The 27,862-nt window shown below is 50.0% G+C and overlaps 34 non-coding genes across 34 annotated transcripts; 17 read left to right on the top strand and 17 right to left on the bottom strand.

Moving 5' to 3' along the window:
* Nucleotides 1-555: 555 nt before the first annotated feature.
* Nucleotides 556-627, bottom strand: trnag-gcc. Its single transcript has one exon. It is a non-coding gene; the product is annotated as a tRNA-Gly (tRNA).
* A 1,640-nt stretch (nucleotides 628-2,267) lies between these two features.
* On the top strand, nucleotides 2,268-2,340 carry trnak-cuu. Its single transcript has one exon. It is a non-coding gene; the product is annotated as a tRNA-Lys (tRNA).
* Nucleotides 2,341-3,040: 700 nt separating this feature from the next.
* trnag-gcc lies at nucleotides 3,041-3,111 on the bottom strand. The gene has a single exon. It is a non-coding gene; the product is annotated as a tRNA-Gly (tRNA).
* A 107-nt stretch (nucleotides 3,112-3,218) lies between these two features.
* trnak-cuu lies at nucleotides 3,219-3,291 on the top strand. The gene has a single exon. It is a non-coding gene; the product is annotated as a tRNA-Lys (tRNA).
* Nucleotides 3,292-3,986: 695 nt separating this feature from the next.
* trnag-gcc lies at nucleotides 3,987-4,057 on the bottom strand. The gene has a single exon. It is a non-coding gene; the product is annotated as a tRNA-Gly (tRNA).
* Nucleotides 4,058-4,165: 108 nt separating this feature from the next.
* Nucleotides 4,166-4,238, top strand: trnak-cuu. The gene has a single exon. It is a non-coding gene; the product is annotated as a tRNA-Lys (tRNA).
* A 695-nt stretch (nucleotides 4,239-4,933) lies between these two features.
* Nucleotides 4,934-5,004, bottom strand: trnag-gcc. The gene has a single exon. It is a non-coding gene; the product is annotated as a tRNA-Gly (tRNA).
* Nucleotides 5,005-5,112: 108 nt separating this feature from the next.
* Nucleotides 5,113-5,185, top strand: trnak-cuu. Its single transcript has one exon. It is a non-coding gene; the product is annotated as a tRNA-Lys (tRNA).
* Nucleotides 5,186-5,882: 697 nt separating this feature from the next.
* Nucleotides 5,883-5,953, bottom strand: trnag-gcc. The gene has a single exon. It is a non-coding gene; the product is annotated as a tRNA-Gly (tRNA).
* A 108-nt stretch (nucleotides 5,954-6,061) lies between these two features.
* On the top strand, nucleotides 6,062-6,134 carry trnak-cuu. The gene has a single exon. It is a non-coding gene; the product is annotated as a tRNA-Lys (tRNA).
* Nucleotides 6,135-6,830: 696 nt separating this feature from the next.
* On the bottom strand, nucleotides 6,831-6,901 carry trnag-gcc. The gene has a single exon. It is a non-coding gene; the product is annotated as a tRNA-Gly (tRNA).
* A 108-nt stretch (nucleotides 6,902-7,009) lies between these two features.
* Nucleotides 7,010-7,082, top strand: trnak-cuu. Its single transcript has one exon. It is a non-coding gene; the product is annotated as a tRNA-Lys (tRNA).
* A 280-nt stretch (nucleotides 7,083-7,362) lies between these two features.
* Nucleotides 7,363-7,435, top strand: trnak-cuu. Its single transcript has one exon. It is a non-coding gene; the product is annotated as a tRNA-Lys (tRNA).
* A 696-nt stretch (nucleotides 7,436-8,131) lies between these two features.
* trnag-gcc lies at nucleotides 8,132-8,202 on the bottom strand. Its single transcript has one exon. It is a non-coding gene; the product is annotated as a tRNA-Gly (tRNA).
* A 107-nt stretch (nucleotides 8,203-8,309) lies between these two features.
* Nucleotides 8,310-8,382, top strand: trnak-cuu. Its single transcript has one exon. It is a non-coding gene; the product is annotated as a tRNA-Lys (tRNA).
* Nucleotides 8,383-9,080: 698 nt separating this feature from the next.
* On the bottom strand, nucleotides 9,081-9,151 carry trnag-gcc. Its single transcript has one exon. It is a non-coding gene; the product is annotated as a tRNA-Gly (tRNA).
* A 108-nt stretch (nucleotides 9,152-9,259) lies between these two features.
* Nucleotides 9,260-9,332, top strand: trnak-cuu. The gene has a single exon. It is a non-coding gene; the product is annotated as a tRNA-Lys (tRNA).
* A 696-nt stretch (nucleotides 9,333-10,028) lies between these two features.
* On the bottom strand, nucleotides 10,029-10,099 carry trnag-gcc. Its single transcript has one exon. It is a non-coding gene; the product is annotated as a tRNA-Gly (tRNA).
* A 108-nt stretch (nucleotides 10,100-10,207) lies between these two features.
* Nucleotides 10,208-10,280, top strand: trnak-cuu. Its single transcript has one exon. It is a non-coding gene; the product is annotated as a tRNA-Lys (tRNA).
* Nucleotides 10,281-10,976: 696 nt separating this feature from the next.
* On the bottom strand, nucleotides 10,977-11,047 carry trnag-gcc. The gene has a single exon. It is a non-coding gene; the product is annotated as a tRNA-Gly (tRNA).
* Nucleotides 11,048-11,155: 108 nt separating this feature from the next.
* Nucleotides 11,156-11,228, top strand: trnak-cuu. Its single transcript has one exon. It is a non-coding gene; the product is annotated as a tRNA-Lys (tRNA).
* A 697-nt stretch (nucleotides 11,229-11,925) lies between these two features.
* trnag-gcc lies at nucleotides 11,926-11,996 on the bottom strand. The gene has a single exon. It is a non-coding gene; the product is annotated as a tRNA-Gly (tRNA).
* Nucleotides 11,997-12,104: 108 nt separating this feature from the next.
* On the top strand, nucleotides 12,105-12,177 carry trnak-cuu. Its single transcript has one exon. It is a non-coding gene; the product is annotated as a tRNA-Lys (tRNA).
* A 697-nt stretch (nucleotides 12,178-12,874) lies between these two features.
* trnag-gcc lies at nucleotides 12,875-12,945 on the bottom strand. Its single transcript has one exon. It is a non-coding gene; the product is annotated as a tRNA-Gly (tRNA).
* Nucleotides 12,946-13,052: 107 nt separating this feature from the next.
* Nucleotides 13,053-13,125, top strand: trnak-cuu. Its single transcript has one exon. It is a non-coding gene; the product is annotated as a tRNA-Lys (tRNA).
* Nucleotides 13,126-23,992: 10,867 nt separating this feature from the next.
* Nucleotides 23,993-24,063, bottom strand: trnag-gcc. The gene has a single exon. It is a non-coding gene; the product is annotated as a tRNA-Gly (tRNA).
* Nucleotides 24,064-24,171: 108 nt separating this feature from the next.
* Nucleotides 24,172-24,244, top strand: trnak-cuu. The gene has a single exon. It is a non-coding gene; the product is annotated as a tRNA-Lys (tRNA).
* A 697-nt stretch (nucleotides 24,245-24,941) lies between these two features.
* Nucleotides 24,942-25,012, bottom strand: trnag-gcc. The gene has a single exon. It is a non-coding gene; the product is annotated as a tRNA-Gly (tRNA).
* A 108-nt stretch (nucleotides 25,013-25,120) lies between these two features.
* On the top strand, nucleotides 25,121-25,193 carry trnak-cuu. The gene has a single exon. It is a non-coding gene; the product is annotated as a tRNA-Lys (tRNA).
* Nucleotides 25,194-25,888: 695 nt separating this feature from the next.
* trnag-gcc lies at nucleotides 25,889-25,959 on the bottom strand. The gene has a single exon. It is a non-coding gene; the product is annotated as a tRNA-Gly (tRNA).
* A 108-nt stretch (nucleotides 25,960-26,067) lies between these two features.
* Nucleotides 26,068-26,140, top strand: trnak-cuu. The gene has a single exon. It is a non-coding gene; the product is annotated as a tRNA-Lys (tRNA).
* Nucleotides 26,141-26,836: 696 nt separating this feature from the next.
* trnag-gcc lies at nucleotides 26,837-26,907 on the bottom strand. The gene has a single exon. It is a non-coding gene; the product is annotated as a tRNA-Gly (tRNA).
* Nucleotides 26,908-27,015: 108 nt separating this feature from the next.
* On the top strand, nucleotides 27,016-27,088 carry trnak-cuu. The gene has a single exon. It is a non-coding gene; the product is annotated as a tRNA-Lys (tRNA).
* Nucleotides 27,089-27,783: 695 nt separating this feature from the next.
* Nucleotides 27,784-27,854, bottom strand: trnag-gcc. The gene has a single exon. It is a non-coding gene; the product is annotated as a tRNA-Gly (tRNA).
* Nucleotides 27,855-27,862: the final 8 nt, after the last annotated feature.

Here is a 27,862-nt window from a genome sequence, read left to right as displayed (position 1 = left end):
GAGAGAGATTTAATGTGTCTGAACTGAGGGCCTAAGAAATACATTGTCAACTATACCTAAAGCCAGCCATGCCATTCAGCAAGGAAAAGATGCCTTTGCTAGTCCATTTTAGCTCCGGTCACCAGAAGAGTGGTGAAAGACAAAGAAACACATTCCATGATTCGAGCACGTGATTGGCTTTTTCTTTACCACCTATTCTGCAAAAGATTCATTCATCTTGGATCACCCTGACTTAGCGGATTGATCAAGCAACTTTGGATTTTCCGCCTTGAGAAGCTGATTCAAGCAGCTGGATAGGTCCTTCCTGAATGACAAGTTGTCTTGTGTCAGCTTGCGAAGCGCCACAAGCTTAAAGAGGGCCTTTGGTTACTTTATCCTCGGGAAGAGGCTTCACTTGGAAACATGAACATAGGTTTTGTGCCAGAGGCGACTGCTTGCGCTTCGCTGCCTTTCCTCGCGGCTAACTCCTATTCAGATTTCTGCAAAGTTAGACGAAGTGGCAGGGAATCCTTGATAGTAATTGGAACCACAGCACTCCGGCAAAACGGCGAGTCGTGCGATTGGCCGGGAATCGAACCCAGGCTCCCGCGTGGCAGGCGAGAATTCTACCAACTGAACCACCAATGCTTCAGGTGCCCTGACTGTGTTTTGTAGGAAACGCATGGGAACCGCACTGACGCCTTCCGTCGGACTCACCAGTCCGGAAGTGCTCGCTGTTGAGCCAGCTGCGGCCCGGCTAGCTCAGTCCGGACTAAGTATATTGGCATAGAGACTCTTAATCTCAGGGTTGTGGGTTGTCGAGCCGCCACGTTGGGGCGTCTGGCTCGTGCTCCTTTTTTTTGCGGTGCCACCCACAACTTGGGAACTGTGAACCAAAAATCCTGGGCATTTGGATGGCTAGTAACATAAGGCAACTTCATAGACTTCTGTGTTGTATAGCTGGCGCGACAGCTGCGGGCTTTCCGAGCAACAGGCTTTCCGCTAGTCACTGGGGACACGGCAGAAAAGCAAAAGATCACCTTTTCGCTCGCCGACCTTAATGTGTTCTGAACTGAGGGCAAAAAAAATTGCAACTTACACCTATAAGGGGCATAGGACCACGTGCATTCACAAAGGATAAAACGAGCTACGATGTTGTAGTGGTTCTAGTACACCCATATGCCGGGACACCTGCACAGTGTAAGTGACAATAGACAAAAAACTACATTCCCATGATAATCGAGCTACAGATGGCTTTTTCCTTTTACGCACCTATTTGTCTAAAATTCATTCGCATCTTGGATCACCTGAACTGAGGCATAATGTCCAAGCAGCTTGGATCTTACGCGCCCGTGAGGGCAAGCTGATTTGCAAGCAGCTGGATAAGTCGCCTCCTGGATGACAAGATTGATCTCGCTGCAAAAGCTGCAAGCCCAAGCTAAAGAGGGCCTTTTGGTTACTTTTCTCCTGGAAAGAGGCTTTCACTTGGCAACATGATCATAGGTTTGCAAAGCGAACTGCTTCGCGTCTGCCTTTTCCTCGTGCTAACTCCCTATGCAATTTTGGCAAGCAGCGTGCAGGAAAGTCTTGCATAGCTATCCCCACCGGCAAAAACACCAGCTGCGTGCATTGGCCGGGGAATCGAACCCGAGGCCTCCCGCGTGGCAGGGCGAGAATTCTACCACTGAACCACCTATGCTTCATGGTGCCTGAACTGTGTCTTTGTAGGGAAATGCATGGGAACGCACTGACGCCAATGCCGCGGCACTGCCACCAAGTCCGGAAGTGCCCGCCTCTTGAGCGCAGCTGCGGCGCCGGCTAGCTCAGTTGGTAAGAGCATGAGACTCGTTAATCTCAGGGTAGTGAGTTCGAGCCCCACGTTGGGCCGTATGCCGTCGTCCTTTTTTTTACGGTGCCACCACAAACATTGGGAACGTGTGAAACGGGCATTTGGATGCAGAACGATAAGGCAACTTTAGCTTCTGTATTGCTGCGCGACAGCTGCGGCTTTCCGAGCAAAGGCTTTCCGCTCCCTGGGGACACGCGACAGAAGCAAAGATACCTTTCCGCTCGCCGACCTTATGTGTCTGAACTGAGGGCCAAAAAACATTGCAACTTACTAAAGCCAGCACTTGCATTCACAAAGGAAAAGAGCTTTGCTAGTCACGCAGGACAATCCAAAGAAGTAGAAAAAAGACGAAAAAACCTTCCATGATATTGAGCACTGGATGCTTTTTCCTTTACCACCTAGATATAGACCGGAAGTCCGCCTTTTGAGCAAGCTGTGGGCCCGGCTAGCTCAGTCGGTAGAGCATGAGACTCTTAATCTCAGGGTCGTGGGTTCGAGCCCCACGTTGGGCGTCTGCCGTTCGTCGTTTTTATACCGTGCCACCCACCAAACATTGGGAACGTGTGAAACGGGCATTTGGATGCAGAACATAAGGCAACTTATAGCCTTCTGTATTGCCTGCGCGACAGCTGCGGGCCTTTCCGAGCAAAGGCTTTCCGCTCCCTGGGGACCCGACAGAAAGCAAAGATCACCTTTCCGCTCGCCGACCTTAATGTGTCTGAACTGAGGGCCAAAAAACATTGCAACTTACCTAAAGCCAGCACTGCATTCACAAAAGGAAAAGAGCCTTTGCTAGTCCACCGGGACACCAAAGAAATGTAAGAAAAAAGACAAAAAACACATTCCCATGATATCGAGCACAGATGGCTTTTTCCTTTACCACCCTATTTGCAAAAGATTCATTCCATCTTGGATCACCTGACTGCAGGCATGTCAAGCAACTGGATCTTCCGCCTGGAGGGCAAGCTGATTTCAAGCAGCTGGATAGTCCTCCTGGATGACAAGTTGATCTCGTGCAGCTTGCAAGCGCCAAAAGCTAAAGAGGGCCTTTGTTACTTTTTCTCGGGAAAGAGGCTTCACTTGGAAACATGACATAGGTTTGCAAGCGACTGCTTGCGTTCCTGCCTTTTCCCTCGCGCTAACTCCTATTCATTTGGCAAAGGAGCGTGCAGGAAGTCTTGAATAGCAATCCCCCCGGCAAAACACAGCTCGTGCATTGGCCGGGAATCGAACCCGGGCCTCCCGCGTGGCAGGCGAGAATTCTACCACTGAACCACCAATGCTTCAGGTGCCCTGACCTGTGTCTTGTAGGGAAACGCATGGGAACCACTGACGCCATGCCGTCGGCACTCACCAGTCCCGGAAGTGCCCGCCTGTTGAGCCAGCTGCGGCCCGGCTAGCTCAGTCGGTAGAGCATGAGACTCTTAATCTCAGGGTCGTGGGTTCGAGCCCCACGTTGGGCGTCTGCCGTTGTCGTTTTTATACCGGTGCCACCCACCAAACATTGGGAACGTGTGAAACGGGCATTTGGATGCAGAACATAAGGCAACTTATAGCCTTCTGTATAGCTGCGCGACAGCTGCGGGCCTTTCCGAGCAAAGGCTTTCCGCTCCCTGGGGACCCGACAGAAAGCAAAGATCACCTTTCCGCTCGCCGACCTTAATGTGTCTGAACTGAGGGCCAAAAAACATTGCAACTTACCTAAAGCCAGCACTGCATTCACAAAGGAAAAGAGCCTTTGCTAGTCCACCGGGACACCAAAGAAATGTAAGAAAAAGACAAAAAACACATTCCCATGATATCGAGCACAGATGGCTTTTTCCTTTACCACCCTATTTGCAAAAGATTCATTCCATCTTGGATCACCTGACTGCGGCATGTCAAGCAACTGGATCTTCCGCCTGGAGGGCAAGCTGATTTCAAGCAGCTGGATAGTCCTCCTGGATGACAAGTTGATCTTGTGCAGCTTGCAAGCGCCAAAAGCTAAAGAGGGCCTTTGTTACTTTTCTCGGGGAAAGAGGCTTCACTTGGAAACATGACATAGGTTTGCAAGCGACTGCTTGCGTTCCTGCCTTTTCCTCGCGCTAACTCCTATTCATTTCGGCAAAGAGCGTGCAGGGAAGTCTTGAATAGCAATCCCCCGGCAAAACACAGCTCGTGCATTGGCCGGGAATCGAACCCGGGCCTCCCGCGTGGCAGGCGAGAATTCTACCACTGAACCACCAATGCTTCAGGTGCCCTGACCTGTGTCTTTGTAGGGAAACGCATGGGAACCACTGACGCCATGCCGTCGGCACTCACCAGTCCCGGAAGTGCCCGCCTGTTGAGCCAGCTGCGGCCCGGCTAGCTCAGTCGGTAGAGCATGAGACTCTTAATCTCAGGGTCGTGGGTTCGAGCCCCACGTTGGGCGTCTGCCGTCGTCCTTTTTTTACCGGTGCCACCCACCAAACATTGGGAACGTGTGAAACGGGCATTTGGATGCAGAACATAAGGCAACTTATAGCCTTCTGTATAGCTGCGCGACAGCTGCGGGCCTTTCCGAGCAAAGGCTTTCCGCTCCCTGGGGACCCGACAGAAAGCAAAGATCACCTTTCCCGCTCGCCGACCTTAATGTGTCTGAACTGAGGGCCAAAAAACATTGCAACTTACCTAAAGCCAGCACTGCATTCACAAAGGAAAAGAGCCTTTGCTAGTCCACCGGGACACCAAAGAAATGTAAGAAAAAAGACAAAAAACACATTCCATGATATCGAGCACAGATGGCTTTTTCCTTTACCACCCTATTTGCAAAAGATTCATTCCATCTTGGATCACCTGACTGCGGCATGTCAAGCAACTGGATCTTCCGCCTGGAGGGCAAGCTGATTTCAAGCAGCTGGATAGTCCTCCTGGATGACAAGTTGATCTTGTGCAGCTTGCAAGCGCCAAAAGCTAAAGAGGGCCTTTGTTACTTTTCTCGGGAAAGAGGCTTCACTTGGAAACATGACATAGGTTTGCAAGCGACTGCTTGCGTTCCTGCCTTTTCCTCGCGCTAACTCCTATTCATTTCGGCAAAGAGCGTGCAGGGAAGTCTTGAATAGCAATCCCCCGGCAAAACACAGCTCGTGCATTGGCCGGGAATCGAACCCGGGCCTCCCGCGTGGCAGGCGAGAATTCTACCACTGAACCACCAATGCTTCAGGTGCCCTGACCTGTGTCTTTGTAGGGAAACGCATGGGAACCACTGACGCCATGCCGTCGGCACTCACCAGTCCCGGAAGTGCCCGCCTGTTGAGCCAGCTGCGGCCCGGCTAGCTCAGTCGGTAGAGCATGAGACTCTTAATCTCAGGGTCGTGGGTTCGAGCCCCACGTTGGGCGTCTGCCGTTGTCGTTTTTATACCGGTGCCACCCACCAAACATTGGGAACGTGTGAAACGGGCATTTGGATGCAGAACATAAGGCAACTTATAGCCTTCTGTATAGCTGCGCGACAGCTGCGGGCCTTTCCGAGCAAAGGCTTTCCGCTCCCTGGGGACCCGACAGAAAGCAAAGATCACCTTTCCGCTCGCCGACCTTAATGTGTCTGAACTGAGGGCCAAAAAACATTGCAACTTACCTAAAGCCAGCACTGCATTCACAAAGGAAAAGAGCCTTTGCTAGTCCACCGGGACACCAAAGAAATGTAAGAAAAAAGACAAAAAACACATTCCCATGATATCGAGCACAGATGGCTTTTTCCTTTACCACCCTATTTGCAAAAGATTCATTCCATCTTGGATCACCTGACTGCGGCATGTCAAGCAGCTGGATCTTCCGCCTGGAGGGCAAGCTGATTTCAAGCAGCTGGATAGTCCTCCTGGATGACAAGTTGATCTCGTGCAGCTTGCAAGCACCAAAAGCTAAAGAGGGCCTTTGTTACTTTTCTCCTGGGAAAGAGGCTTCACTTGGAAACATGACATAGGTTTGCAAGCGACTGCTTGCGTTCCTGCCTTTTCCTCGCGCTAACTCCTATTCATTTTGGCAAGGAGCGTGCAGGGAAGTCTTGAATAGCTATCCCCCGGCAAAACACAGCTCGTGCATTGGCCAGGAATCGAACCCGGGCCTCCCGCGTGGCAGGCGAGAATTCTACCACTGAACCACCAATGCTTCAGGTGCCCTGACCTGTGTCTTTGTAGGGAAACGCATGGGAACCACTGACGCCATGCCGTCGGCACTCACCAGTCCCGGAAGTGCCCGCCTGTTGAGCCAGCTGCGGCCCGGCTAGCTCAGTCGGTAGAGCATGAGACTCTTAATCTCAGGGTCGTGGGTTCGAGCCCCACGTTGGGCGTCTGCCGTTGTCGTTTTTATACCGGTGCCACCCACCAAACATTGGGAACGTGTGAAACGGGCATTTGGATGCAGAACATAAGGCAACTTATAGCCTTCTGTATAGCTGCGCGACAGCTGCGGGCCTTTCCGAGCAAAGGCTTTCCGCTCCCTGGGGACCCGACAGAAAGCAAAGATCACCTTTCCGCTCGCCGACCTTAATGTGTCTGAACTGAGGGCCAAAAAACATTGCAACTTACCTAAAGCCAGCACTGCATTCACAAAGGAAAAGAGCCTTTGCTAGTCCACCAGGACACCAAAGAAATGTAAGAAAAAAGACAAAAAACACATTCCCATGATATCGAGCACTGATGGCTTTTTCCTTTACCACCCTATTTGCAAAAGATTCATTCCATCTTGGATCACCTGACTGCGGCATGTCAAGCAACTGGATCTTCCGCCTGGAGGGCAAGCTGATTTCAAGCAGCTGGATAGTCCTCCTGGATGACAAGTTGATCTTGTGCAGCTTGCAAGCGCCAAAAGCTAAAGAGGGCCTTTGTTACTTTTCTCGGGGAAAGAGGCTTCACTTGGAAACATGACATAGGTTTGCAAGCGACTGCTTGCGTTCCTGCCTTTTCCTCGCGCTAACTCCTATTCATTTCGGCAAAGAGCGTGCAGGGAAGTCTTGAATAGCAATCCCCCGGCAAAATGCAGCTCGTGCATTGGCCGGTAATCGAACCCAGGCCTCCCGCGTGGCAGGCGAGAATTCTACCACTGAACCACCAATGCTTCCGGTGCCTTGAACTGTGTCTTTCTAGGGAAACGCATGGGAACCACTGACGCCATGCCGTCGGCACTCACCAGTCCCGGAAAGGCCCACCAGTTGAGCAAGCTGCGGCCCGGCTAGCTCAGTCGGTAGAGCATGAGACTCTTAATCTCAGGGTCGTGGGTTCAAGCCCCACGTTGGGCGTCTGCCGTCGTCGTTTTTTTACGGTGCCACCACCAAACATTGGGAACGTGTGAAACGGGCATTTGGATGCAGAACATAAGGCAACTTATAGAACAGCTGCGGGCCTTTCCGATAAGGAGCAACAATGTGCATTGGCCGGGAATCTGGCATTCTACCACTGAACCACCAATGCTTCAGGTGCCCTGACCTGTGTCTTTGTAGGGAAACGCATGGGAACCACTGACGCCATGCCGTCGGCACTCACCAGTCCCGGAAGTGCCAGCCTGTTGAGCCAGCTGCGGCCCGGCTAGCTCAGTCGGTAGAGCATGAGACTCTTAATCTCAGGGTCGTGGGTTCGAGCCCCACGTTGGGCGTCTGCCGTTGTCGTTTTTATACCGGTGCCACCCACCAAACATTGGGAACGTGTGAAACGGGCATTTGGATGCAGAACATAAGGCAACTTATAGCCTTCTGTATAGCTGTGCGACAGCTGCGGGCCTTTCCGAGCAAAGGCTTTCCGCTCCCTGGGGACCCGACAGAAAGCAAAGATCACCTTTCCGCTCGCCGACCTTAATGTGTCTGAACTGAGGGCCAAAAAACATTGCAACTTACCTAAAGTCAGCACTGCATTCACAAAGGAAAAGAGCCTTTGCTAGTCCACCAGGACACCAAAGAAATGTAAGAAAAAAGACAAAAAACACATTCCCATGATATCGAGCACTGATGGCTTTTTCCTTTACCACCCTATTTGCAAAAGATTCATTCCATCTTGGATCACCTGACTGCGGCATGTCAAGCAACTGGATCTTCCGCCTGGAGGGCAAGCTGATTTCAAGCAGCTGGATAGTCCTCCTGGATGACAAGTTGATCTTGTGCAGCTTGCAAGCGCCAAAAGCTAAAGAGGGCCTTTGTTACTTTTCTCGGGGAAAGAGGCTTCACTTGGAAACATGACATAGGTTTGCAAGCGACTGCTTCCGTTCCTGCCTTTTCCTCGCGCTAACTCCTATTCATTTCGGCAAAGAGCGTGCAGGGAAGTCTTGAATAGCAATCCCCCGGCAAAACGCAGCTCGTGCATTGGCCGGGAATCGAACCCGGGCCTCCCGCGTGGCAGGCGAGAATTCTACCACTGAACCACCAATGCTTCCGGTGATTGAGCTGTGTCTTTCTAGGGAAACGCATGGGAACCACTGATGCCATGCCGTCGGCACTCACCAGTCCCGGAAGGGCCCACCTGTTGAGCAAGCTGCGGCCCGGCTAGCTCAGTCGGTAGAGCATGAGACTCTTAATCTCAGGGTCGTGGGTTCGAGCCCCACGTTGGGCGTCCGCCGTCGTCGCTTTTTTTTACGTTGCCACCCACCAAACATTGGGAACGTGTGAAACGGGCATTTGGATGCAGAACATAAGGCAACTTATAGCCTTCTGTATAGCTGCGCGACAGCTGCGGGCCTTTCCGAGCAAAGGCTTTCCGCTCCCTGGGGACCCGACAGAAAGCAAAGATCACCTTTCCGCTCGCCGACCTTAATGTGTCTGAACTGAGGGCCAAAAAACATTGCAACTTACCTAAAGCCAGCACTGCATTCACAAAGGAAAAGAGCCTTTGCTAGTCCACCGGGACACCAAAGAAATGTAAGAAAAAAGACAAAAAACACATTCCCATGATATCGAGCACAGATGGCTTTTTCCTTTACCACCCTATTTGCAAAAGATTCATTCCATCTTGGATCACCTGACTGCGGCATGTCAAGCAGCTGGATCTTCCGCCTGGAGGGCAAGCTGATTTCAAGCAGCTGGATAGTCCTCCTGGATGACAAGTTGATCTCGTGCAGCTTGCAAGCACCAAAAGCTAAAGAGGGCCTTTGTTACTTTTCTCCTGGGAAAGAGGCTTCACTTGGAAACATGACATAGGTTTGCAAGCGACTGCTTGCGTTCCTGCCTTTTCCTCGCGCTAACTCCTATTCATTTTGGCAAGGAGCGTGCAGGAAAGTCTTGAATAGCTATCCCCCGGCAAAACACAGCTCGTGCATTGGCCGGGAATCGAACCCGGGCCTCCCGCGTGGCAGGCGAGAATTCTACCACTGAACCACCAATGCTTCAGGTGCCCTGACCTGTGTCTTTGTAGGGAAACGCATGGGAACCACTGACGCCATGCCGTCGGCACTCACCAGTCCCGGAAGTGCCCGCCTGTTGAGCCAGCTGCGGCCCGGCTAGCTCAGTCGGTAGAGCATGAGACTCTTAATCTCAGGGTCGTGGGTTCGAGCCCCACGTTGGGCGTCTGCCGTCGTCCTTTTTTTTACGGTGCCACCCACCAAACATTGGGAACGTGTGAAACGGGCATTTGGATGCAGAACATAAGGCAACTTATAGCCTTCTGTATTGCTGCGCGACAGCTGCGGGCCTTTCCGAGCAAAGGCTTTCCGCTCCCTGGGGACCCGACAGAAAGCAAAGATCACCTTTCCGCTCGCCGACCTTAATGTGTCTGAACTGAGGGCCAAAAAACATTGCAACTTACCTAAAGCCAGCACTGCATTCACAAAGGAAAAGAGCCTTTGCTAGTCCACCGGGACACCAAAGAAATGTAAGAAAAAAGACAAAAAACACATTCCCATGATATCGAGCACAGATGGCTTTTTCCTTTACCACCCTATTTGCAAAAGATTCATTCCATCTTGGATCACCTGACTGCGGCATGTCAAGCAGCTGGATCTTCCGCCTGGAGGGCAAGCTGATTTCAAGCAGCTGGATAGTCCTCCTGGATGACAAGTTGATCTTGTGCAGCTTGCAAGCGCCAAAAGCTAAAGAGGGCCTTTGTTACTTTTCTCCGGGAAAGAGGCTTCACTTGGAAACATGACATAGGTTTGCAAGCGACTGCTTGCGTTCCTGCCTTTTCCTCGCGCTAACTCCTATTCATTTCGGCAAAGAGCGTGCAGGGAAGTCTTGAATAGCAATCCCCCGGCAAAACGCAGCTCGTGCATTGGCCGGGAATCGAACCCGGGCCTCCCGCGTGGCAGGCGAGAATTCTACCACTGAACCACCAATGCTTCCGGTGCCTTGAGCTGTGTCTTTGTAGGGAAACGCATGGGAACCACTGACGCCATGCCGTCGGCACTCACCAGTCCCGGAAGGGCCCGCCCGTTGAGCAAGCTGCGGCCCGGCTAGCTCAGTCGGTAGAGCATGAGACTCTTAATCTCAGGGTCGTGGGTTCGAGCCCCACGTTGGGCGTCTGCCGTCGTCCTTTTTTTTACGGTGCCACCCACCAAACATTGGGAACGTGTGAAACGGGCATTTGGATGCAGAACATAAGGCAACTTATAGCCTTCTGTATTGCTGCGCGACAGCTGCGGGCCTTTCCGAGCAAAGGCTTTCCGCTCCCTGGGGACCCGACAGAAAGCAAAGATCACCTTTCCGCTCGCCGACCTTAATGTGTCTGAACTGAGGGCCAAAAAACATTGCAACTTACCTAAAGCCAGCACTGCATTCACAAAGGAAAAGAGCCTTTGCTAGTCCACCAGGACACCAAAGAAATGTAAGAAAAAAGACAAAAAACACATTCCCATGATATCGAGCACTGATGGCTTTTTCCTTTACCACCCTATTTGCAAAAGATTCATTCCATCTTGGATCACCTGACTGCGGCATGTCAAGCAACTGGATCTTCCGCCTGGAGGGCAAGCTGATTTCAAGCAGCTGGATAGTCCTCCTGGATGACAAGTTGATCTTGTGCAGCTTGCAAGCGCCAAAAGCTAAAGAGGGCCTTTGTTACTTTTCTCGGGGAAAGAGGCTTCACTTGGAAACATGACATAGGTTTGCAAGCGACTGCTTGCGTTCCTGCCTTTTCCTCGCGCTAACTCCTATTCATTTCGGCAAAGAGCGTGCAGGGAAGTCTTGAATAGCAATCCCCCGGCAAAACGCAGCTCGTGCATTGGCCGGGAATCGAACCCGGGCCTCCCGCGTGGCAGGCGAGAATTCTACCACTGAACCACCAATGCTTCCGGTGCCTTGAGCTGTGTCTTTCTAGGGAAACGCATGGGAACCACTGACGCCATGCCGTCGGCACTCACCAGTCCCGGAAGGGCCCACCTGTTGAGCAAGCTGCGGCCCGGCTAGCTCAGTCGGTAGAGCATGAGACTCTTAATCTCAGGGTCGTGGGTTCGAGCCCCACGTTGGGCGTCCGCCGTCGTCGTTTTTTTTACGTTGCCACCCACCAAACATTGGGAACGTGTGAAACGGGCATTTGGATGCAGAACATAAGGCAACTTATAGCCTTCTGTATAGCTGCGCGACAGCTGCGGGCCTTTCCGAGCAAAGGCTTTCCGCTCCCTGGGGACCCGACAGAAAGCAAAGATCACCTTTCCGCTCGCCGACCTTAATGTGTCTGAACTGAGGGCCAAAAAACATTGCAACTTACCTAAAGCCAGCACTGCATTCACAAAGGAAAAGAGCCTTTGCTAGTCCACCGGGACACCAAAGAAATGTAAGAAAAAAGACAAAAAACACATTCCCATGATATCGAGCACAGATGGCTTTTTCCTTTACCACCCTATTTGCAAAAGATTCATTCCATCTTGGATCACCTGACTGCGGCATGTCAAGCAGCTGGATCTTCCGCCTGGAGGGCAAGCTGATTTCAAGCAGCTGGATAGTCCTCCTGGATGACAAGTTGATCTCGTGCAGCTTGCAAGCACCAAAAGCTAAAGAGGGCCTTTGTTACTTTTCTCCTGGGAAAGAGGCTTCACTTGGAAACATGACATAGGTTTGCAAGCGACTGCTTGCGTTCCTGCCTTTTCCTCGCGCTAACTCCTATTCATTTTGGCAAGGAGCGTGCAGGAAAGTCTTGAATAGCTATCCCCCGGCAAAACACAGCTCGTGCATTGGCCAGGAATCGAACCCGGGCCTCCCGCGTGGCAGGCGAGAATTCTACCACTGAACCACCAATGCTTCAGGTGCCCTGACCTGTGTCTTTGTAGGGAAACGCATGGGAACCACTGACGCCATGCCGTCGGCACTCACCAGTCCCGGAAGTGCCCGCCTGTTGAGCCAGCTGCGGCCCGGCTAGCTCAGTCGGTAGAGCATGAGACTCTTAATCTCAGGGTCGTGGGTTCGAGCCCCACGTTGGGCGTCTGCCGTCGACCTTTTTTTTACGGTGCCACCCACCAAACATTGGGAACGTGTGAAACGGGCATTTGGATGCAGAACATAAGGCAACTTATAGACTTCTGTATAGCTGCGCGACAGCTGCGGGCCTTTCCGAGCAAAGGCTTTCCGCTCCCTGGGGACCCGGCAGAAAGCAAAGATCACCTTTCCGCTCGCCGACCTTAATGTGTCTGAACTGAGGGCCAAAAAACATTGCAACTTACCTAAAGCCAGCACTGCATTCACAAAGGAAAAGAGCCTTTGCTAGTCCACCGGGAAACCAAAGAAATGTAAGAAAAAAGACAAAAAACACATTCCCATGATATCGAGCACAGATGGCTTTTTCCTTTACCACCCTATTTGCAAAAGATTCATTCCATCTTGGATCACCTGACTGAGGCATGTCAAGCAGCTGGATCTTCCGCCTGGAGGGCAAGCTGATTTCAAGCAGCTGGATAGTCCTCCTGGATGACAAGTTGATCTCGTGCAGCTTGCAAGCACCAAAAGCTAAAGAGGGCCTTTGTTACTTTTCTCCTGGGAAAGAGGCTTCACTTGTAAACATGACATAGGTTTGCAAGCGACTGCTTGCGTTCCTGCCTTTTCCTCGCGCTAACTCCTATTCATTTTGGCAAGGAGCGTGCAGGAAAGTCTTGAATAGCTATCCCCCGGCAAAACACAGCTCGTGCATTGGCCGGGAATCGAACCCAGGCCTCCCGCGTGGCAGGCGAGAATTCTACCACTGAACCACCAATGCTTCAGGTGCCCTGACCTGTGTCTTTGTAGGGAAACGCATGGGAACCACTGACGCCATGCCGTCGGCACTCACCAGTCCCGGAAGTGCCCACTGTTGAGCCAGCTGCGGCCCGGCTAGCTCAGTCGGTAGAGCATGAGACTCTTAATCTCAGGGTCGTGGCTTCGAGCCCCACGTTGGGCGTATGCCGTCGTCCTTTTTTTTACGGTGCCACCCACCAAACATTGGGAACGTGTGAAACGGGCATTTGGATGCAGAACATAAGGCAACTTATAGCCTTCTGTATTGCTGCGCGACAGCTGCGGGCCTTTCCGAGCAAAGGCTTTCCGCTCCCTGGGGACCCGACAGAAAGCAAAGATCACCTTTCCGCTCGCCGACCTTAATGTGTCTGAACTGAGGGCCAAAAACATTGCAACTTACCTAAAGCCAGCACTGCATTCACAAAGGAAAAGAGCCTTTGCTAGTCCACTGGGACACCAAAGAAATGTAAGAAAAAAGACAAAAAACACATTCCCATGATATCGAGCACAGATGGCTTTTTCCTTTACCACCCTATTTGCAAAAGATTCATTCCATCTTGGATCACCTGACTGCGGCATGTCAAGCAGCTGGATCTTCCGCCTGGAGGGCAAGCTGATTTCAAGCAGCTGGATAGTCCTGTGGTGGACTGGTCAGTCTATTCTGTTTGCTATCATTTAAAAAGTCTATTTTACTGCCATACTGCATGCATGTCTGATATATTTCCTTGCATAAGCTATTTTGCAAAACATATTTCCTGCTCAGATGTCTCTATAACCCAGATATCTCGCTAGGCCGTAACCAAGAGGAACCTCTTCATAGAAACAGGCTTGTGCTAAGGAGGTCACATACGTTTGTGGTTATGCCACTCTGCACCTGTTTCCTGAAGACGACTGCTGAATTAAACCGCATAAGAGACTTTACACCTTATTGCTTTCCATTTGAAGATATATAACCTAAACTTTCGTAGTTTGTAATTTTCCATTTGAAGCTATATAGCTTAACCGCAAGCTTAGGGGGGTGTCAAACCTCCGATTTGCCTTTATAACCTTTTGTACTTTGAAATAAAGACAGAGTGAGAAACATTTGCATACTGAACAGTCGTGTCAGTGTCATTTTCTTTCTGCCAGCCGGTTGGATTTACTTATCATATAATTTGGAAGGGTCAGATACTCTTAGGACATACTTCTGTCCATAACATTTTTGGCGCCCAACGTGGGGCACCAGGTTCTGGCTGACCACTAGCCGATGCCACGGACAACGGACTCCCAGTAGAGGAAAGGACGGAGACTGATCACCTCCGGGACACAGGTAAGACCTATGTTATTAGTTTCTTGCCTGTGTCATACCTATACCTACTACTGAGGGTGTTTGTTGTCAATATCGACTTTTGGTAGTCAGCAAAGACAGGTAACATCTTGCCTGGTGTCATTTACCCGACCTGTATAAGAGTATCTGTGCCCGGTTTATGTTTTGTTGTCCATTGACTCCCTACTGGTGGATGGGGACATAGGTAATCAAAAAGGGATCTGGTAACAGGGAACAACCAATAGTCGTGGAACGGTACCATCCTTCAGCACACCGGCCGTGAAACAGTCGGCCCCTTATGTGACCCTCCATCGGCAACACTGCCTAGTGGTTGGCCGATCCCGTGGGGTGGTGGTATCAGCTTCCAACACACCGGCCGTGCCAGTCGGCCACTAGTGTGTCTCTCCATCGGCAACACTGCCTAGTGGTTGGCCGATCCCGAGGAGCGTATTGACGATATCTCCCAGACGTGGGAATAAGGTTCCCTGTTGACCTGGTCTGCAGACAGTCACGATATCCACCAGTATCGAGGTTATCAGTGTCTTTTGTGTATTGAATATCTGTAATTTTTATCTCGTCAATGTCATGTCCTAATTGTGTATGTGGTTTACTGTTTGCAATCACTCCTTTGGGGTGGAGGTTAGCAAAGATTACCCCAGGGGGCTATCCACCTAGTGGACTAGGGCTAGGACCGGTCCTTCCCGGGTTTACAGATTTTCAGGTATATCGCCTCAACGTCCATTTCCCTGTGTGTCCTACCGATCTGGGGGACAGTCTGTTCAATATAAGGGCGAGAATACTCTCCATAGGTCAACATCCAGGCGTCTGTGACAGTCATCCAGCGGCTGGTCTAGATAACTGTGAAGCTGGGGAAATAGACAGAGTTGAGAATTTTTTGTCACACCATTATCTCTAAGAGCATTTGGTGTCTCGTAAAACCCCTGACACAACTGAACCCCCATGTCTTGTCCAGATTGTCTGTGCGGCTTAGTGTTTATAATAAGTGAAAAAGGTTACCGATTGATCAGTGTAAAAACGACAGGCTATACACAGGAAGAGTTAGGTAGACATCCCAACGTTCCAGAGGCAGACTCACCCCTTGGGGGTCAAGAATCTTATGTGTATCGTCTTAATGTTCATTTCCCCGTTGATTTGGATAACAGTTGGGGTCATAGTCTATTTGATATAAGGAAATCTGCTTTCGACCACGGACTCAGTCCCATGGTCTGTAGTCAACACCCAGATACCGATTATTTAGAGTCCGAGATTCTAGATTTCATACGTGTACGAAGTGATAAGGCCAAACTCCTTCTACATAGCGCTGACGAATTTTGGGAAGGATTGTTGAATAAGTAATGGGGAACGAGCAGTCAAAAACAGGGGGGGGGGATGAAAAAGGGATTTCGGCTTTTGAAATAGTCAAGAGCCGAGAAGGGAAGAAGCCAGTCAAGGATTACAACAAATTGGCTAAATTATGTGACATAAACACGAACGGACCTCGGCTACAGCCGAATTCTTGGCAAAGCGTAATAAAGGAGAAAAAGGGTGTTCTCCAAGACGAGGGTCTGTTATCCACCGCACAAGCGTGGTTTAGGGTTGCCAAGGGTCTGCAGAGGGAAGGGTGGTCAGAACAAAGAGTTATACAATCAGATGGGAATATCAAATACCTGTACCATAGAGAACCCCCTTTCCACTGTATGGTCAATACTACCAGCCCCCCCCCACCCTATAAGGATGGGTCTCCAGAGACGCCCACCGCCCCGTCTGACATTCATATTGATAAGGAAACAACAAGTTCACAAACTATTCATGATTCAGGGCAGTCCACTATACCCACCGACAATTTAATAAAAGGTGGTGTCACACCATTATACCCCGTCTTGACCCCTGAAGGTGCGTACTACGTACCGGTGCCGAATTTGACTCACATTATGTTGTCGGGTGACGAAGTAGACGGGGCTATAGGGGGGGTGTCAGATGACGGAGGGTCTAGAGTTACTTCCACCACTCCAGGCTTTCCAGGTGCAGTCCAAAAGGTCCCTGGAGCTCCCCAGAAATCTAGAAGGGTTGTCCAGTTACAAAGGGATGCGGGGGCTGACGATTTGAGGATTTTGAATGAGGTTGGGGAGACACTAACCCGCATGAGTACCCCCTATCAGTCGGGTCATAAAAAGGCTTCACTAGTCAATACTCCACGTTCGCCTTATGTCATGCCTGCTTTCGATCCCGGTGCTGATGACTCTTTCGCCTCCCAGAACCTACGGGGTTCTGGAATGCAAACCATGAGTGGGCCTGCATTATATGTAACTTTTAGTCCTTCCCAAGCATCCACCCTCCTGGCCCAATTGCCTGACCCCGATCACCATCCGATGCAATTTTATCGCAGACTGTCCCAAATCCAGAAAAACTATTCTGCCACCTGGAAAGATTTAGAGAGTCTGTGTGAAATCAAAGCAGGGGATGCTTATTGGCCTGTTATGTTAACTGCCTTTGATCCCCGTCGAGTCAGGGACACTGTTAGTTACGAGTCAGGGATGGAATTCTGTGAACAAGTTAAATCCTGGGCACAGAATAGGCTGGCTGATCAGGCCATTAGCATTCACGATATGGTCCAAGACAAATCCGAATCTGTTGAGAAGTACCAAGTCCGAATGTTACAAGTATTCATAGATTTAGGATTTAGCCGTCACAACAAGACCCATATACAAATGTTATCCTCTGCCTTTGTGACCGGATTACAGGAACCTTTAAAAAAGGGGTTGATGACAGCCAGACCAGAATATCGTACCTTACCTATTGAGACATTGGCACTCGTTGCCAAGGGCTTGGAAGCTTCACAGCACTTGCCCCATAAAACCACTCCTTTAATGGTGGCAGATAGTACTCCTAACAGAGACACACAAGATATAGTATGGTGCCGTTATTGTAAGAAGACAGGACACGACATCAGAGATTGCAAGGCAAAAAGCAATGGTCCTAGATGTTTTAACTGTAACAAAGCCGGCCATATCAGTAAGAACTGCAAAGCCCCCAGACGTGGTTCTTCGCAGTCACAAGCATCAAATCAGGATGGCAATTGGCCACCGCCACCCCCTCCTGTTCCCCCAACAGACCGTCCCTAGGACGAGGGCAACCCTGTGTCTCCCACCCCTGTATTGACCAGTATGACCACTCTTGAACCAGCCGGACCCTTAGCTAAATTGACTTTGCCAATACAGGGTACCCCTACTACCTTCCTGATTGACACAGGGGCAGCCAGAAGCGTTATCAGGACTCAGGATCTACCCAAGCAAGTAACGCTATCTAACACCACTGTTTCTTGTGTAGGGGTGGATGGCAGACCACGGGACAACCCAGTGACCTGTCCATTGCAGGTGGACCCTATTCTGGACTATTGGCTCGTTTTGTTGTCTCATCTACTTGTCCCTTAAATCTTTTAGGAACGGATTTGCTTTACCGACTACAAGCTAAACTTGCTTTCTTACCAGATGGCTCCATAACTGTTTCCACCCCATTGGACCAGGCTGAAGCAACCTCTCTCTGTTCCGTACCCCTTCTTCTCTCCACAGAGTTAACCGAATTATCCGATTCCAGTATTCCAGCTCATGTACTGTCCCGCATTCCTCCAACACTTTGGTCACAGGGTCCGGACGACATTGGACGTTTACGCGTCCCTCCAGTTACGGTTCGCCTTAAGGAAGGCGCTGTTCTACCTAGGAAGCCTCAATATCCACTTAAACCGGCCCAGTCCGACTCCATCAATAAACAACTGCAGACGCTCCTGGAAAACGGAGCTATCAAGAAACAATCATCGCCCTGCAACACTCCACTTTTTCCTGTCAAGAAAAAAGGCAAAGTGGGAGAACCAGATAAGTATCGGCTAGTACAAGATCTACGCGCTGTAAATGAAGCTACAGTCATGGAAACCCCTTTGGTGTCAAACCCTCACACCATACTGTCCGGCATTCCCCCTTCGGCCACTCATTTTACAGCCATAGATTTGGCAAATGCTTTCTATTCGATTGCACTGCAGGAGGACTGCCAATATCTTTTTGCGTTCACCCATGAACGACAGCAGTATGTTTGGACTGTCCTCCCCCAGGGAGCACAAAATTCCCCTACCCATTTTTCACTTGCTCTAACCTCTATCCTGGACTCATGGATATCTTCCCACCCTGAAATTACGCTACTACAGTATGTGGACGACTTACTACTTTGTGCCCCTGACCTGCCCACATGCGAAGCATCGTCTGCTGATCTCCTATGCTTTCTGGCCGACCAAGGGTGTAAAGCATCTAAAGAAAAACTGCAATGGTGCAAACCCACCGTGATATTCCTAGGACAATGTATCTCCCAAGGTAAAAGACATATCACTGACGGCAGGATACAGACTCTTCGAGATATCCCACTACCGAGAGGCCACAAGCCATTACACGCTTTTCTCGGTCTCATTTCTTATTGCCGCTCCTGGATTCCCGAAGCGTCCCTTCTGATGCAACCTCTCTATGATGTACTGAAGTCTGACCCTTTCACTATGACTTCCGCTGCAGAGGACAATTTCCACACACTCAAGTCCATTCTGTCCACAGCTCCTGCCTTGGGCCTACCAGACTACTCAAAACCTTTCAAATTGTTTGTCTCCGAACGTCAAGGACATGCACTTGGAGTATTGGCCCAATCGTACGGCCAACGGATCCGGCCTATTGGATATTTCTCCGGACAACTCGATAATGTGGCAAAGGGCAGTCCTTCTTGCATGCGTGCCGTATACGCAGCACAACTTCTGCTAGACAAGACTGCTGATCTCATTTTGGGACATGATTGTACCCTTCTAGCACCTCATGATATCGCCGCCATATTGAATCAGACTCAACCAAAACATATGTCTGCGGCCCGACACCTACGGCTACAATGTGCCGTACTCCTGCCCGACAATGTAACTCTACAGCGGTGCACCATTCTGAACCCTTCCACACTGTTACCAATACCCGACCAAGGGGGAATTGCGGAACATAACACAGACCCTCACAATTGTTTTGAACTCATGCAGCAAGAAACAGCTCACCTTCCTACCGTAAGTGACGCCGCCCTGGAAAACCCAGATTTAACATTATTCGTGGATGGATCCCGTTTCTCTGATGACTCTGGGAAATTCCATACTGGCTATGCCGTCACGACCACTGACTCTGTCCTTGAGGCGCAACCTCTACCAGCCTCGTGTTCGGCCCAGGAAGCGGAACTAAAAGCCCTTACGGCCGCGTGTAAACTCGCTGCAGGAAAACGGGCAAATATTTTCACTGACTCCAGATACGCTCAGGGAGTGGCTTTAGACTTTGGGACTATTTGGAAGACGAGGGGCTACCTCACCGCCACTGGTTCCCCTATCAAGAATGGCCAGTCTGTGGCTGATCTAATGGAAGCACTGACACTCCCTGAACAAGTAGCCGTGTTAAAAGTGAAAGCTCACGGCAGACTAACTTCTTCGGAAGCCATTGGAAACCATTTAGCTGATACCACTGCTAAGGAAATTGCTGTTGCATCTCTACCCGATACACCACCGCTTACGACGCCCGCTCCTTTACTTCAAGTTACATTCTTGGACAGCATCGATAAACTCAAAAGCTGCCAATCCTCGACCAGCACCGAAGAAATCAACGGCTGGATCAGCAAAGGAGCGACTTATAAAGACGGCTTATATTCGTGCAACAAAAAACCATGTATACCAAGAAGCCTCTATCCATCTTTAGTTCAATGGGCTCATGGACCTACACACGTTTCAAAGAACTTGATGAACAACCTCATCTCTAAACTTTACTTTGCTCCTGGAATCACCACCCTCACTAGAAACTATACCGCAGCATGCACCATCTGCGCTCAGTGTAACCCAGGTCGCATGGTAAAACCGCCAGCCTTACATTTGGCTAAACCTCTGTATCCTTTTCAGCGTATACAAATCGACCATATACAGATGCCCAAATGCGGTAGGTTCGAATATGTGCTGGTCGTCGTTGACATGTTCTCGGGGTGGCCGGAGGCTTTCCCAGTGGCTAATATGACCGCTAAAACCACCGCTAAAAAACTACTTTCCGAAATAGTTTGCCGATACGGAGTCCCCGAGGTGATAGAAAGTGATCAGGGCCCCGCTTTCACGGCATCTGTTACTAAAGACATTTGGACTGCTCTGGGAGTGACCCTTCACTTCCATACACCCTACCACCCCCAAAGTAGTGGTAAAGTCGAACGTATGAATGGTACTCTAAAAACAAAAATGTTAAAAATGTCCCAGGACTCGGGTATGCTGTGGCCCGACAGTCTGCCTATTGCTCTGTTCAGTGTTAGGTATACACCAAGGGGGGTTAACAATCTTTCTCCCTTTGAGATCTTGTTTGGGTGTGCCCCTAGACTAGGTTGTTATTTCCCACAGACCCTACAGTTGCAGTTTGATGTTTTAAATGACTATGTATGTCAATTGTCTAATGAATTATCTAAAGTGCATGGTCAGGTGTTCTCCTCTATTCCAGATCCTGCCTCTGTGGAAGGCTCTCATTCATTGGTGCCAGGTGACTGGGTTCTAGTCAAGAAATTCATTCGCAAATCCCCTCTCGATCCCCGGTTTGACGGGCCCTTTCAAGTCCTGCTCACAACTGCCACCTCTGTGAAATTGGACGGCAAGAACACCTGGATCCACGCATCCCACTGTAAAAAATCCGCTCCTCCTGCCACTCCTGATAGTGACTCTGTTTCCGCTCCAGACTCCATCTCACCTGCATCATCATGAAGTTCCTATATATCCTTTTCATCATCTGTGGAGGGGGGGGACAATTGGTTATTCACAACAGCTCACCTGGCCAAGTGGCCATAACTAAAGACGTGTCTGGTGACAGTACTTTTTGGTTCAATTCCTCCAATACTAGAGTGGCCACTTTCACTTTCTCCCCACTTAGCCTCGGGAATCAATTTGGAAATTTTTACACACCTAGTCTGACCCCCAGCCTCATTCGTACCTCAATTGGCTACATTTGTGTTACCGACACCTACTATGGGCGGGACTGTTATTACTGGGGTTCTGTTGGTTGGAATTCTGGGGACTCCAATTGGGGCTATTACCCAGAAAGCGCAAAACGCAAATGTGCAAATAAACGCTCCCTTCTCACCCGCATGACCTTACGTCCTGGTCCAGGTAGTTCCCAATTCACTCTCTCCATTACAGACCCCAGTCCGATAGACTCAGATCTTTATGTTTTTGGTCTATACTGGCACAACATTCCTAATTTTCTCATACGATTTAAATTGCAAGACATGTCTATCTATAAAGGCTCTAATGCTCCAGTGTTTCCAAAACCATCTAGTCCTCGTAAATTCTCTTCCAGTGTGCCAGGCATGCTTGCAATCTCTAATCCTACCTTTACTGACTCCCTAGCTGTTGAAACTGGGTTCAGCGACTCTAATGTCTGGCTGGAATGGATTCACTATTCGGCAGCCCAACATAACAAAAGCAACTGTTTTGTTTGTGGGGCTGCCAGACCCCATCTAGGCTCTGTCCCGTTGCACGTTCCAGTAGCGGAATTAGATTGTTTCCTCAGCCTATTCTCTAACAAATCTACAAATCATTCCGCCTGTGAAACATGGAAGCTTAATTATCCCATCCTCCCTTCCACTTCCCCTCCACCACCTGGTATTACTATCTATCCTGGGAATTATACCTGTTTCTCTTCTCCTTATTCCTCCTCTGCTAAGCCTCTAGGTAACTTCACCACGGGATACTGTTCCGAGTATCAGAATGTCACATCTCCAACTTTGCAAGCCCAAACCCAAGCGTTGAGTGATATTTTTTGGATATGTGGCGATATGAAGATCCGTAATCTTCTGCCTACAAATTGGTATGGTGAGTGTGCCTTAAGCAAAGCCATAATTCCTCTACACATAATCCCATGGACCCCTCTTGCCCCCGCAACCGCCACCTCTCCCCACCATTCTATCACAAAACGTGATGTCACTCCATTTGGCAGCCTTGACCCACATGTATACATTGATGCCATTGGTGTCCCTCGAGGAGTCCCAAATGAATTCAAAGCCAGAGATCAAGTTGCTGCTGGATTTGAATCCCTTTTCCTTTTTGTTACAGTCAATAAGAATGTAGATTGGATTAACTATATCTACTATAATCAACAGCGTTTTGTTAATTTCACCAAAGATGCCCTTCGAGGTATAGCAGATCAACTTAATTCTACCTCTCATATGACTTTTCAAAACCGCCTAGCCCTAGATATGTTGTTAGCTGAGAAAGGTGGGGTTTGCAAAGTCCTTGATAAATCTTCGACTTGCTGCACCTATATCCCTGACAACACTGGCCCAGATGGCTCGGTCACGATAGCCATTAAAAAATTAGAGGAACTATCTGAGGAACTTAAGCGTAACTCAGGTGTAACTGATCCGTGGGATCAGTACTTCACCTGGCTCACTGGTTGGAAGAAAGTGCTTGCTGAGATAGGTATAGTTTCCCTTATCCTTTTATCTCTCTGTGCTCTCATTTTTTGCTGTTTTATTCCCTGCATTCGCAAACTTTGTCTTGCCTCTGACCTGACTCCTACCTTTGTACTCTCCGCACCCAATATTTATGTCAACACTGAGGACTGTGCTACCGATGCTGATACTGATGATGGATCGGACCCTGATGATCTCGTTCGTGCCCTTTTCCACCATTACATTCCTACTACTGCCCTCTCCCAATTCCTTCCTCTGACCCCACCCACTCCCACCCCCTCCCTCGCTTAGGTCAGTGCTGTTAGTTAAGTTGGAAGGGTTGGTCACTGATTTTGTGCAGGTCTCTCCAGACCACGCTGAAGCATCATACCCACCATTAGGGTGTACCCCCTCTGGAGCAACTTGCTAACTTCTATTTAGGTAAGGTCAGCAAAATAGACGTTTTTAGGGGGGATTGTGGTGGACTGGTCAGTCTATTCTGTTTGCTATCATTTAAAAAGTCTATTTTACTGCCATACTGCATGCATGTCTGATATATTTCCTTGCATAAGCTATTTTGCAAAACATATTTCCTGCTCAGATGTCTCTATAACCCAGATATCTCGCTAGGCCGTAACCAAGAGGAACCTCTTCATAGAAACAGGCTTGTGCTAAGGAGGTCACATACGTTTGTGGTTATGCCACTCTGCACCTGTTTCCTGAAGACGACTGCTGAATTAAACCGCATAAGAGACTTTACACCTTATTGCTTTCCATTTGAAGATATATAACCTAAACTTTCGTAGTTTGTAATTTTCCATTTGAAGCTATATAGCTTAACCGCAAGCTTAGGGGGGTGTCAAACCTCCGATTTGCCTTTATAACCTTTTGTACTTTGAAATAAAGACAGAGTGAGAAACATTTGCATACTGAACAGTCGTGTCAGTGTCATTTTCTTTCTGCCAGCCGGTTGGATTTACTTATCATATAATTTGGAAGGGTCAGATACTCTTAGGACATACTTCTGTCCATAACAGTCCTCCTGGATGACAAGTTGATCTCGTGCAGCTTGCAAGCACCAAAAGCTAAAGAGGGCCTTTGTTACTTTTCTCCTGGGAAAGAGGCTTCACTTGGAAACATGACATAGGTTTGCAAGCGACTGCTTGCGTTCCTGCCTTTTCCTCGTGCTAACTCCTATTCATTTCGGCAAGGAGCGTGCAGGGAAGTCTTGAATAGCAATCCCCCGGCAAAACGCAGCTCGTGCATTGGCCGGGAATCGAACCCGGGCCTCCCGCGTGGCAGGCGAGAATTCTACCACTGAACCACCAATGCTTCCGGTGTCCTGACCTGTGTCTTTGTAGGGAAACGCATGGGAACCACTGACGCCATGCCGTCGGCACTCACCAGTCCCGGAAGTGCCCGCCTGTTGAGCCAGCTGCGGCCCGGCTAGCTCAGTCGGTAGAGCATGAGACTCTTAATCTCAGGGTCGTGGGTTCGAGCCCCACGTTGGGCGTCTGCCGTCGTCCTTTTTTTTACGGTGCCACCCACCAAACATTGGGAACGTGTGAAACGGGCATTTGGATGCAGAACATAAGGCAACTTATAGCCTTCTGTATTGCTGCGCGACAGCTGCGGGCCTTTCCGAGCAAAGGCTTTCCGCTCCCTGGGGACCCGACAGAAAGCAAAGATCACCTTTCCGCTCGCCGACCTTAATGTGTCTGAACTGAGGGCCAAAAAACATTGCAACTTACCTAAAGCCAGCACTGCATTCACAAAGGAAAAGAGCCTTTGCTAGTCCACCGGGACACCAAAGAAATGTAAGAAAAAAGACAAAAAACACATTCCCATGATATCGAGCACAGATGGCTTTTTCCTTTACCACCCTATTTGCAAAAGATTCATTCCATCTTGGATCACCTGACTGCGGCATGTCAAGCAACTGGATCTTCCGCCTGGAGGGCAAGCTGATTTCAAGCAGCTGGATAGTCCTCCTGGATGACAAGTTGATCTTGTGCAGCTTGCAAGCGCCAAAAGCTAAAGAGGGCCTTTGTTACTTTTCTCCGGGGAAAGAGGCTTCACTTGGAAACATGACATAGGTTTGCAAGCGACTGCTTGCGTTCCTGCCTTTTCCTCGCGCTAACTCCTATTCATTTCGGCAAGGAGCGTGCAGGGAAGTCTTGAATAGCAATCCCCCGGCAAAACGCAGCTCGTGCATTGGCCGGGAATCGAACCCGGGCCTCCCGCGTGGCAGGCGAGAATTCTACCACTGAACCACCAATGCTTCCGGTGCCCTGACCTGTGTCTTTGTAGGGAAACGCATGGGAACCACTGACGCCATGCCGTCGGCACTCACCAGTCCCGGAAGGGCCCGCCTGTTGAGCCAGCTGCGGCCCGGCTAGCTCAGTCGGTAGAGCATGAGACTCTTAATCTCAGGGTCGTGGGTTCGAGCCCCACGTTGGGCGTCTGCCGTCGTCCTTTTTTTACGGTGCCACCCACCAAACATTGGGAACGTGTGAAACGGGCATTTGGATGCAGAACATAAGGCAACTTATAGCCTTCTGTATAGCTGCGCGACAGCTGCGGGCCTTTCCGAGCAAAGGCTTTCCGCTCCCTGGGGACCCGACAGAAAGCAAAGATCACCTTTCCGCTCGCCGACCTTAATGTGTCTGAACTGAGGGCCAAAAAACATTGCAACTTACCTAAAGCCAGCACTGCATTCACAAAGGAAAAGAGCCTTTGCTAGTCCACCGGGACACCAAAGAAATGTAAGAAAAAAGACAAAAAACACATTCCCATGATATCGAGCACTGATGGCTTTTTCCTTTACCACCCTATTTGCAAAAGATTCATTCCATCTTGGATCACCTGACTGCGGCATGTCAAGCAACTGGATCTTCCGCCTGGAGGGCAAGCTGATTTCAAGCAGCTGGATAGTCCTCCTGGATGACAAGTTGATCTTGTGCAGCTTGCAAGCGCCAAAAGCTAAAGAGGGCCTTTGTTACTTTTCTCGGGGAAAGAGGCTTCACTTGGAAACATGACATAGGTTTGCAAGCGACTGCTTGCGTTCCTGCCTTTTCCTCGCGCTAACTCCTATTCATTTCGGCAAAGAGCGTGCAGGGAAGTCTTGAATAGCAATCCCCCGGCAAAACGCAGCTCGTGCATTGGCCGGGAATCGAACCCGGGCCTCCCGCGTGGCAGGCGAGAATTCTACCACTGAACCACCAATGCTTCCGGTGCCCTGAGCTGTGTCTTTCTAGGGAAACGCATGGGAACCACTGACGCCATGCCGTCGGCACTCACCAGTCCCGGAAGGGCCCGCCTGTTGAGCAAGCTGCGGCCCGGCTAGCTCAGTCGGTAGAGCATGAGACTCTTAATCTCAGGGTCGTGGGTTCGAGCCCCACGTTGGGCGTCTGCCGTCGTCGTTTTTTTACGGTGCCACCCACCAAACATTGGGAACGTGTGAAACGGGCATTTGGATGCAGAACATAAGGCAACTTATAGCCTTCTGTATAGCTGCGCGACAGCTGCGGGCCTTTCCGAGCAAAGGCTTTCCGCTCCCTGGGGACCCGACAGAAAGCAAAGATCACCTTTCCGCTCGCCGACCTTAATGTGTCTGAACTGAGGGCCAAAAAACATTGCAACTTACCTAAAGCCAGCACTGCATTCACAAAGGAAAAGAGCCTTTGCTAGTCCACCGGGACACCAAAGAAATGTAAGAAAAAAGACAAAAAACACATTCCCATGATATCGAGCACAGATGGCTTTTTCCTTTACCACCCTATTTGCAAAAGATTCATTCCATCTTGGATCACCTGACTGCGGCATGTCAAGCAGCTGGATCTTCCGCCTGGAGGGCAAGCTGATTTCAAGCAGCTGGATAGTCCTCCTGGATGACAAGTTGATCTCGTGCAGCTTGCAAGCACCAAAAGCTAAAGAGGGCCTTTGTTACTTTTCTCCTGGGAAAGAGGCTTCACTTGGAAACATGACATAGGTTTGCAAGCGACTGCTTGCGTTCCTGCCTTTTCCTCGCGCTAACTCCTATTCATTTCGGCAAGGAGCGTGCAGGGAAGTCTTGAATAGCAATCCCCCGGCAAAACGCAGCTCGTGCATTGGCCGGGAATCGAACCCGGGCCTCCCGCGTGGCAGGCGAGAATTCTACCACTGAACCACCAATGCTTCCGGTGCCCTGACCTGTGTCTTTGTAGGGAAACGCATGGGAACCACTGACGCCATGCCGTCGGCACTCACCAGTCCCGGAAGGGCCCGCCTGTTGAGCAAGCTGCGGCCCGGCTAGCTCAGTCGGTAGAGCATGAGACTCTTAATCTCAGGGTCGTGGGTTCGAGCCCCACGTTGGGCGTCTGCCGTCGTCGTTTTTTTACGGTGCCACCCACCAAACATTGGGAACGTGTGAAACGGGCATTTGGATGCAGAACATAAGGCAACTTATAGCCTTCTGTATAGCTGCGCGACAGCTGCGGGCCTTTCCGAGCAAAGGCTTTCCGCTCCCTGGGGACCCGACAGAAAGCAAAGATCACCTTTCCGCTCGCCGACCTTAATGTGTCTGAACTGAGGGCCAAAAAACATTGCAACTTACCTAAAGCCAGCACTGCATTCACAAAGGAAAAGAGCCTTTGCTAGTCCACCGGGACACCAAAGAAATGTAAGAAAAAAGACAAAAAACACATTCCCATGATATCGAGCACAGATGGCTTTTTCCTTTACCACCCTATTTGCAAAAGATTCATTCCATCTTGGATCACCTGACTGCGGCATGTCAAGCAACTGGATCTTCCGCCTGGAGGGCAAGCTGATTTCAAGCAGCTGGATAGTCCTCCTGGATGACAAGTTGATCTTGTGCAGCTTGCAAGCGCCAAAAGCTAAAGAGGGCCTTTGTTACTTTTCTCGGGGAAAGAGGCTTCACTTGGAAACATGACATAGGTTTGCAAGCGACTGCTTGCGTTCCTGCCTTTTCCTCGCGCTAACTCCTATTCATTTCGGCAAAGAGCGTGCAGGGAAGTCTTGAATAGCAATCCCCCGGCAAAACGCAGCTCGTGCATTGGCCGGGAATCGAACCCGGGCCTCCCGCGTGGCAGGCGAGAATTCTACCACTGAACCACCAATGCTTCAGGTG

This window comes from Xenopus laevis, chromosome 3L, assembly GCF_017654675.1.
Source record: "Xenopus laevis strain J_2021 chromosome 3L, Xenopus_laevis_v10.1, whole genome shotgun sequence".
Classification (NCBI taxonomy): domain Eukaryota; kingdom Metazoa; phylum Chordata; class Amphibia; order Anura; family Pipidae; genus Xenopus; species Xenopus laevis.
This window is presented reverse-complemented; position numbering and strand designations above follow the sequence as displayed.